This window comes from Carassius auratus, unplaced genomic scaffold, assembly GCF_003368295.1.
Source record: "Carassius auratus strain Wakin unplaced genomic scaffold, ASM336829v1 scaf_tig00042948, whole genome shotgun sequence".
NCBI classification, from domain to species: Eukaryota; Metazoa; Chordata; class Actinopteri; order Cypriniformes; family Cyprinidae; genus Carassius; species Carassius auratus.
In genome coordinates this window covers 22038-30966 of record NW_020526745.1, presented here as the reverse complement: position 1 = coordinate 30966, position 8929 = coordinate 22038, and the positions used below count along the sequence as shown (strand labels likewise).

Genomic DNA, 8929 nt, shown 5'->3' with positions numbered 1-8929 from the left:
TAGCATTTAACCAGAAGTGCAATAAGCAGGATATAAATTGTCTACAATATGTTACAAATTTACAATAAATATACAGATAAAGCAGTATTATGGACATCATTCACATTTTTTTTTTTAAATACTATCAGCACGATATACAGATAGGTGTACTATGAACATATTATAAAGATGGATTATGTAATAAGAGTATGTACACTATAAGCATAAACTATGAACATCATTAAAGACTATAGTCTTAAAAGTTAGTCAGTTAGTAAAAGTTAAGGTCTTTGAAATTGGTCAAATATTTTAAATTGGTTAAATAAAAACTTTAATTAGTCTAAACTGAATCCAAAAGATAAGATTGATCACTCTTGGCTAACTCTGTCATAACATAGAGGCTAAGTTTATGCATCTGGCTCCAGATTCACGGCGTATTGATGACAGTTAACTGTGTGTGAGCACTGAGTATAACTCAAAGTCCCAGTAATACTAGAATCAGCTGCAGAAGCAGTGCTCATGAACGATTATACAGTCAGAAGAGATGCAATAACTACACATAATGTTTTATTAAATAAGGTTTGTCTCCCCGCCTCCAGTAGATTAAAGTCTTAAACGCTGTGAATAGTCACAGGCCTCACAGGAAGAACCTCTTCACCTACAAACTAAACCCTCGTGCTCTGAATGTCCAGAGTCACTCACATCTGTTTGTCCACCCAACGGATCAAACCACGCTTAGAAAACTAACCACGACTGCTTTCAGTTCGGCTCAGAAGATACACCTCAGTAAAGATCCTAACACTGTTTGAAATCTCTACTCTGGGTTTACATTCAATAACATTTAGAATAAATATATCATTTTAAAATCACTGCTCCATCTCACCATCAAATATAGTTCATCCACAATATTCTTCTAGTCATTTGAAACAGTCGGGTAACAACACTTTCAGAAGAAAAGCTGTCAGAGAGACGGGAATATGAACCCTTAACCTATTGATAAACTATTATTATTATTATTTCACTTAAAACCAGTGAAAACATTCCTAAGTGCTAGATGAACTATAAGATTATAAGCAGATGTAGGGTGTGAAGTGGGAGGGTCAGATCTTGTCATGGGGGGATTCACACTCAACACTTTACCAGTCTGCCGTTAGATCACACACCGAACCACTGAAGAAAATGTTTCACAAGTTTGTCTTGTTCTGTTTGTGCTGCGGGGGTCTGATTGGTAAGTTTATGATATTATATTTATGGCTTTTTTCTGTTTGAGGGTAATAAAGCTAAATACATTATTTTAATCTCCTGTTATGAAGCAAAATAATTATGAATACTGTATAAAAACAACAAGATCTACTATCTTTGAATTCATGTCTCTGTTGGGATTAGGATTATGGAATTTACATTAAATCCAGATCTGGAAAATAATGAAATATTTATATATATATATTTATATTTATATTTTAAATATCCAGCACAATTGTTTGTGTTACACCAATCAGGATTCATCTTAAATTTAGATTAAATCCAGGTTTATCTAATAATTCTGTTGCACCAAACTTTGAAATTAACTTTAATTCTTTTACTTTGATGTAAACTCTATATTCACTTATTATAGCTTTATCTGCCAAGTGTGTGCAAAAACACCAGGAGCTCTTGGTAAATACAGACTGAACAAACATAAAGACATACTGTATATGACATGAGAGCAGAAAGAACATTTAAATAATAATAATAATGTGTTATACATCTATAAGAGAAGAATCCTGAACAGATTTGTGCATTATGTAAATTATATAAATATGAGTTGAATTCATTAAATAGCACAGCTGCAGTGTTTCCTCTGTCTGCTTGAATCTAACAGTCTCTCTGTTATTAACAGTAGAGTTTACAACAGCTGTTTATAAAGACCGCTGATATTTTACATTGTGTTTGTTTCTGCTGAGACTTTAATCAGTGTAAACTCTGTTTGTTGATCAGGTGTGTTTGGTGATTCAGTGTCAGTGATGGAGGGAGATTCTGTTACTCTAAACACTGATCTTACTGAAATACATGAAGATGACGACATACTGTGGAAATTTGGAGCTAACAAGTCTCTCATAGCTAAAATCAAGAAAAAGAAGCAAATCTTCTCCACATCTAATGTTCCTATTGGGAAATTCAGAGACAGAATGAAGCTGGACGATCAAACTGGATCTCTGACCATCACTAACATCACAACTGAACACACTGGACTCTATGAACTACTTATTAGTGGAGTGAATATAAAATCAAAAACATTTAATGTTTCTGTCTATGGTGAGTAGAGATGTCATTTGTTAAAACGTACACATATTCTATTTACTTTGTCAAATGTTTATTCATTTTATACTTTGAGATGACAGACACATTCAGTGTCCCTTAACACACTTAACATTCACTTAACACAACATTTATTACTGATATTCACTACAAAATAAGCAGATTTTTGTTTTCATGTTTATTCTCTCATGTTTTCAGCTCGTCTGCCTGTTCCTGTCATCAGCAGTAACTCTTCACAGTGTTCTTCATCATCATCCTCATCCTCAGAGCAGAATTGTTCATTGGTGTGTTCAGTGGTGAATGTGGGTCATGTGACTCTCTCCTGGTACAAAGGAAACAGTTTATTGTCCAGCATCAGTGTGTCTGATCTCAGCATCAGTCTCTCTCTACCTCTGGAGGTGGAATATCAGGATAAAAACAGCTACAGCTGTGTGCTCAACAATCCCATCAGCAACCAGACTCAACATCTGGACATCACTCAGCTCTGTCACACATGTTCAGGTGCTTCCACAAGTTATTAACTGAGCTGATCTCTGTCTTCTGATGTAGATCAGACTGATTCAATCACTCACATTAATGACTGTCTGTCTTTTCCTCTTCTTCAGTTCCTCCAGTCTCTGTGTTTCTGTTCGTGTCGATCTCTGCTGGATCTCTGTTGATCGTCACTGTCGTGATCTTCTGCATCTGCAAGAAACACAGAAAAACTGATCAAGCAGGCAAGTGTTATCTTCTCCATTTAAACAATTAAATATTACAATGATCTATCACAATCTCACACACAACCGCACCATCAGATGTTTATAAAGATATCATAAAGATGCAACTGGTGCTCTAAAATGTATATGAATTATAAATGTTGTTCTGTTTGTTGAACTTAAATGCTGATTAAATATAAAGAATGTGATGTTAAACGGACATTTGGGTTTGATTTGTGTAAATGAATAAGTGATTGATGTGTCTTTCTCATTGTAATGATAAATTAAATGTATAAATGTAATGATAATGATAAACTATTTGTGTGTGGAATTAAATAAAATTAGTTAATGCCATGTTTAAAATCATGAGTGTTACTTTGGAGTTGAATCTGAAAGCCTGAATAATAACACACAGACTGTGAAGAATCAGATCTAATTAAGATAAAGTTTTGTGGTTTTAATGTCTCTATTATTGTTAAAACAGCTGAGACTTTTGAAGAAGACATCACTTTCGCAGAGACGACATTCTTCAAAAGAAACACACAGAAAATGGTAAGACAATTACTAATAATTTGTAAGTATACTAACAATTACTAAGTATAATTTAAAATGCTTAAATTATGACATACTCATTTTGACTTGCATAAATCATAATCCGATTTAAGTATGTCCTAATTTGGAATTTGTAATCTTAATAAATAAATAAATAAATAAATAAATAAAAATAGAATAAATAATAATAATGATTATTATTATTATCATTATTACTTGTTTATTTTTTTTTATTGTAATTTTTCTTATTTGGCGGTAAAGGGCTTTCCTATTATAAAGATCTATCACATTAATCTCACACTCACACCATCAGATGGTCATAAAAGACTTGTTACTGTTTCATTATTATTCATTATTCTTCTTCTTTTTATTATTATTATTATATTTTGTGTTATGCATTTTCTACAGAAAGTTGAGGAGGTGACTCTTGTGGAATATGCACCAATCACAATCAGAAGATGATCAAACTTCAGTGTTTTTCTAATTTCAAGACCCAGATTGTGTGATAATTTTCTTAAAATGACCTCTGACCCTGAGTCTGGGATTGTGAGAATCACCACATAACATCAAGAAATCACAGAAGACAAAGTAGGAGCATCCTGAAAGAGTTTCATGGTAATTAACAGTAGATTCATTCATTGGTCTCCTAAAAACTTCAAAAGAATTTTCAGTTTTGAATTAGAATTGTAAAATTGTGTTAATCATGTGACCTATTGCAGCATTTTCACATTTCATGTCTGATGAAGAGCCTGCATGCTCGAAACGTCACATACACAATGCAATAGTTTTAAACAATACATTTTTGATACCTTTTGAGCTTTGGTGTTGCTGACTTTACATTCAAATATTTTTCAACATTTTCATGTTTGCAAAACATAGATTCAAACTAGTTGTTAAAAGGTGACAAAGTGAACTCTGCTGTAGAAAATAACAGCTTGTGCATGAGAAAGTGTCTACTACTGGATGTTTGCATTTGATGTCAGTTTGTTAGCGTGTGTCTGAGGTGTCAATAGTGTGTGTGTGAGTGAGTATGAGTGTAAGTGTGTGTGTTTCTGAGGTGTCAATAGTGTGTGTGTGAGTGAGTATGAGTGTAAGTGTGTGTGTGCCTGAGGTGTCAAGAGTGTCGGTGTGTGTGTTTCTGAGGTGTCAATAGTGTCTGTGTGAGTGTGTATCAGTGCATGTGTGCATCTGAGGTGTTAGTCTGTTTGATCAGCATGTCGCTGCAAGGATTCTTACATTTCTGCTCATATGAAACCGTTGACACATGCAGGGAAAAAAAACTAATTAGTGCTGATGTTTGAAAAAAAATGTCTCAAATAAACAGTGACATTTTATGCCTTGTGTGCATAATGTACTACACTACCCAGGACCGCCGCTCCCTGTACGCAGAGTACACAGAGGGGGCACGTTCCAGTTGCTAAAAAAAAAAAAAAATGCACCATTGTCCCATCCGCTCTCCCGACCGCTCGCACCTCATGTTCGCGGCTGAATGTTCATATTATGTCCGGGTAAAGGACATCAGCAATCAGGTGTTCTGTCAATATGTCCTACGCTGTCAGATTTTCCTACCTCCCACTAAAACAGTGGGTAGTACAATTCCACAACGAAAAATTCTACTGTAAAGTTATGGTTTATTAACGTCTACACCTACCACAACCCCAATCATACCCTTACAGTACTGCAAATACAGTAATTATGTGTTATATTCGCGGTTGTAGCTAGAAGGGATACAGCTACAGGAAACCGACAATAAATATTATTTTCTACCAATTAGATTGCGTTTTTATTAAAGTCTACACCTACCCCAGCCCTAAACCTACCCTTACAGTAATGCAGATACATTAAATATCGTTGTTTAGCATGAGACAAAGGACGCGATATCGATGTGCGCGTGCGCAGTAAACCCGGGTAGGAAAATCTGACAGGGTAGGATAAAATGTCAGGACACCGGCGCAGAGAAAACAAAACTAAAGAAAGTAAAAAGAAAAAATAAATAAATAAATACATAAATAATAATAAACAGGCATAAAGTTGGCTTGACGTTGGACGTTCGAGTCTCAAATTTAGGGACCGTCTCTAAAGTTACATGTGATATTGGTATACACTTTTCTAACGTCAGTAGCATTTGAGGAGAGTGACTTACAGTCATAAAAACAACAGTAATTATTCATCTAGGTGTCAGCTACAATGCAAAATTGAACTGAATGTTTGATATTTATTAAAATAAACGGTAAATCATATGTTAATTATGCTACTTTTTCACATGGGCTCAAACACAAATCTGAAGCTCAATAGCATTTGAGGAGAAAGACTTGCAAAAAACATGCATAAAACTTGCATAAAACAATTGTAAAGTGTTCATTTAGGTGTCAACTACATTGCACACCTTATACATTTTTTATATATATTAAAATAAATTATAAATCATTTCGGTAAAAACTAGGCCCGTTTATCACTTTCAGGCACATTCATGTGAAAGGTTCAGGTTCCCTTATGAAAATTACCCATGGTTTTAACAATAACACCATAAATCATGTTCTTGTAGCCATGGTAACTGCAAATTAACCATGGTTTTGTTACTTCAAATAATAATTTACGAAGAATTATTAATATACTGTAATATTTTTGTTGTTGTTGTTGCTATAAAAACAGACCTAAACCATCAATGGCTTTTAAAACGACTTAAAATGCATTATATATATAAAAAAAACAATCAGGCAATAATGATAAATGTTAATAATAACACTGTTAAAATACATAATGTAGGAAAATACAAAATAAACAATTTATGTACATGTTATTACAAATGGCATGTGATTGCTGCTGTCACACTTACAGGACAATCAAATCCTTGTTTAGGCAACTGACCAAACATTTCATTCAAATATTCACTAAATCTTTTTGCCTTTTTTACCTTTTTGCTATAGATGACACAGCCTTTATAATTTCTTCAACCAAAAAACATGGATATCACAACCGTTACAGAAATAAACCATGGTTTTATCACAGTAAAACTGCTTAATTTTTGCATGATTTCTGAAGGCTTGAGACTATAAAATAAATTTGAGTCATAATAAAGTTATAGCCATCGAGAGCTACAATTGTAATTTGTAAATAATACAATTTATTCATTTACTTTTTTATTTGATTAAAGTTCTATTTTCACCCCTGTAGTAGGTGTTTTTTTTCCATCATCATTTATTTGAGAAAGGGGGGCACAACAATACAATACTGCTTAGGGCTAATTGTTAGAGAGTTGGACTCGTAATCCAAAGGTTGTGAGTTCGAGTCTTGGGCCGGCAGGAATTGTGGGTGGGGGTAGTGCATGTACAGTTCTCTCTCCACATTCAATACCACGACTTAGGTGTCCTTGAGCAAAGAACTGAACCCCCAACTGCTCCCCGGGCACCGCAGCATAAATGGCTGCCCACTGCTCCGGGTGTGTGCTCACAGTGTGTGTGTGTGTGTGTTCACTGCTCTGTGTGTGTGCATTTCGGATGGATTAAATGCAGAGCACAAATTCTGAGTATGGGTCGCCATACTTGGCTGAATGTCACGTCACTCACTATTTGCCCCTTAAGGATGCATATTAGTACCTAAATTAATGAATAGGAACTATTTTTTTTTCTAGTCTAGTTTCAGTGCTTTCAATGAAGTCTAAGCAGAAATATTCTTGATCCCTGTTTTGTCTTGGAAAGGTTATACCCTGTTTTTTTTTTTATTTTGGTTTGTTTTTTTCCCATGTGTGTGTTTCTCCCAGTGACTGGGTCATTTTATGAATTAATGCAATAAATTATTTACAATTTGTTACAAACTAACAAACTGTTTTTTTTTTTTTCAATTGCACAACAGTGCTCCTGTCCATATAAAACAATGAAAGTGTGAGATGAAGATGATGATCAGACAGAAAATCTCACCTTAAGTTTCCACTGATAATGGTTAAGTTCAGACACAAGTGTTGATGATATCCGCTCCTGCTCCGGTTCCAGCTCTGTGACTCTGTCACCTGAGGATCAGATGTGAGAGATGGGGTGATATCCAACAAATGACACAAAACACTTGTTTTTCATTTTAGTAAAGCATTAGCAAACACATGGTTATTGAGATGTTCTGGTAGATTTTACCTTTGCGCTAGTGTGTTCTGAGTGGATGAAGGTTTACTGGTCAGAAAAACCATGATATGAAAGTCTCTGTCACATTCCGCTCTAGCTGTCTTGGACTTGATGTTCAGTGTGTGTCTGAGGGCCTTTTCACCTGATTCATGGTCCAGCTGGTGGAAACTGTAAGCCTGGTCACTTTAAATATCAGCACACCTCTCCTCAGCAACAGAAATCTTTCGTGTCTGGATCACAGGACGCTACATGATAATAAAACATCATTACACGTGTGCAGTGACACTAAATGGCTCTCTGTTGTTTCTAACACACCCGAAACACGAATAAAAGTATCTCCCGATTCATCTGCTAGGAGATTTATTTATATTTCTTTATTTTATTATCTGTGTGTGTGTGCTGGTCTGCAGCCATGTTGTTTCATTTCACATACATGCTATCCTGCATCAACTGTATGTCTCTCTATGTAAACCTAAAAATATATAGAAAATCACAGAAAGCAGATAAACACACACACACACAGAAATGAAAGTAAAACATCGCTTGACCACTAGCATAGATATGGACCACTAGAGGACGAGAGTGGTCTGCAGCAATGTTGTTTCATTTCACATACATGCTATCCTGCATCAACTGTATTTCTCTCCTTTTAAACCTAAAAACACAGAAAGCAGATAAACACACACAAACACACACACACACACACACACACACACAGAGAGAGAGAGAGAGAGAGAGAGAGAGAGAGAGAGAGAGAGAGAGAGAGAGAGAGAGAGAGAGAATCGAAAGTAAAACAGCGCTTGACCACTAGAGGACGAGAGTGGTTTCCTCTACAAGAGTTTGTTGACGGTCAGAAACAACGAGCTGACGCATTACCGCCACCACCTGGTGTGGAGTCTCTGAAAATACTTAAATTAGTTTCTATAAGATATTGAAACAATAAATTATAACACCTATCTTTTTACTCCATTCACAGATTTTTTTTTTTTTAATCAGAGTATATTTTCAGCTTTCCTAAATTTTGGATAAAATATCTTCTTCTTCAGTGTGCCCTTGTTATAAATTGCCTGATATTTCCCGGCGGCAAGGAAGTCGACCGGAAGTTGAAGTCGGCTGCGTGCCGCCATCTTGTAGCAGAACTTCACTTGCGTTAGCATTCCCATTGACTCCCATTCATTTTGCCGTCACTTTGACAGCGAATAACTTTACATCTGAGGCGTTTAAAGACTCTGTTTGTCCATTATTTATTTCTAAAGATACACGACAATGTATAAAGGGCTCCATTACCTTCTA

The 8929-nt window shown here is 35.3% G+C and overlaps 1 long non-coding RNA gene across 1 annotated transcript; it reads right to left on the bottom strand.

Moving 5' to 3' along the window:
• Nucleotides 1-2315: 2315 nt before the first annotated feature.
• On the bottom strand, nucleotides 2316-8348 carry LOC113086205 (uncharacterized). Its single transcript, XR_003284692.1, has 4 exons — nucleotides 7649-8348; nucleotides 7442-7530; nucleotides 2850-2961; nucleotides 2316-2599 (listed from the first exon to the last, which is right to left on the bottom strand). It is a non-coding gene; the product is annotated as an uncharacterized LOC113086205 (long non-coding RNA).
• Nucleotides 8349-8929: the final 581 nt, after the last annotated feature.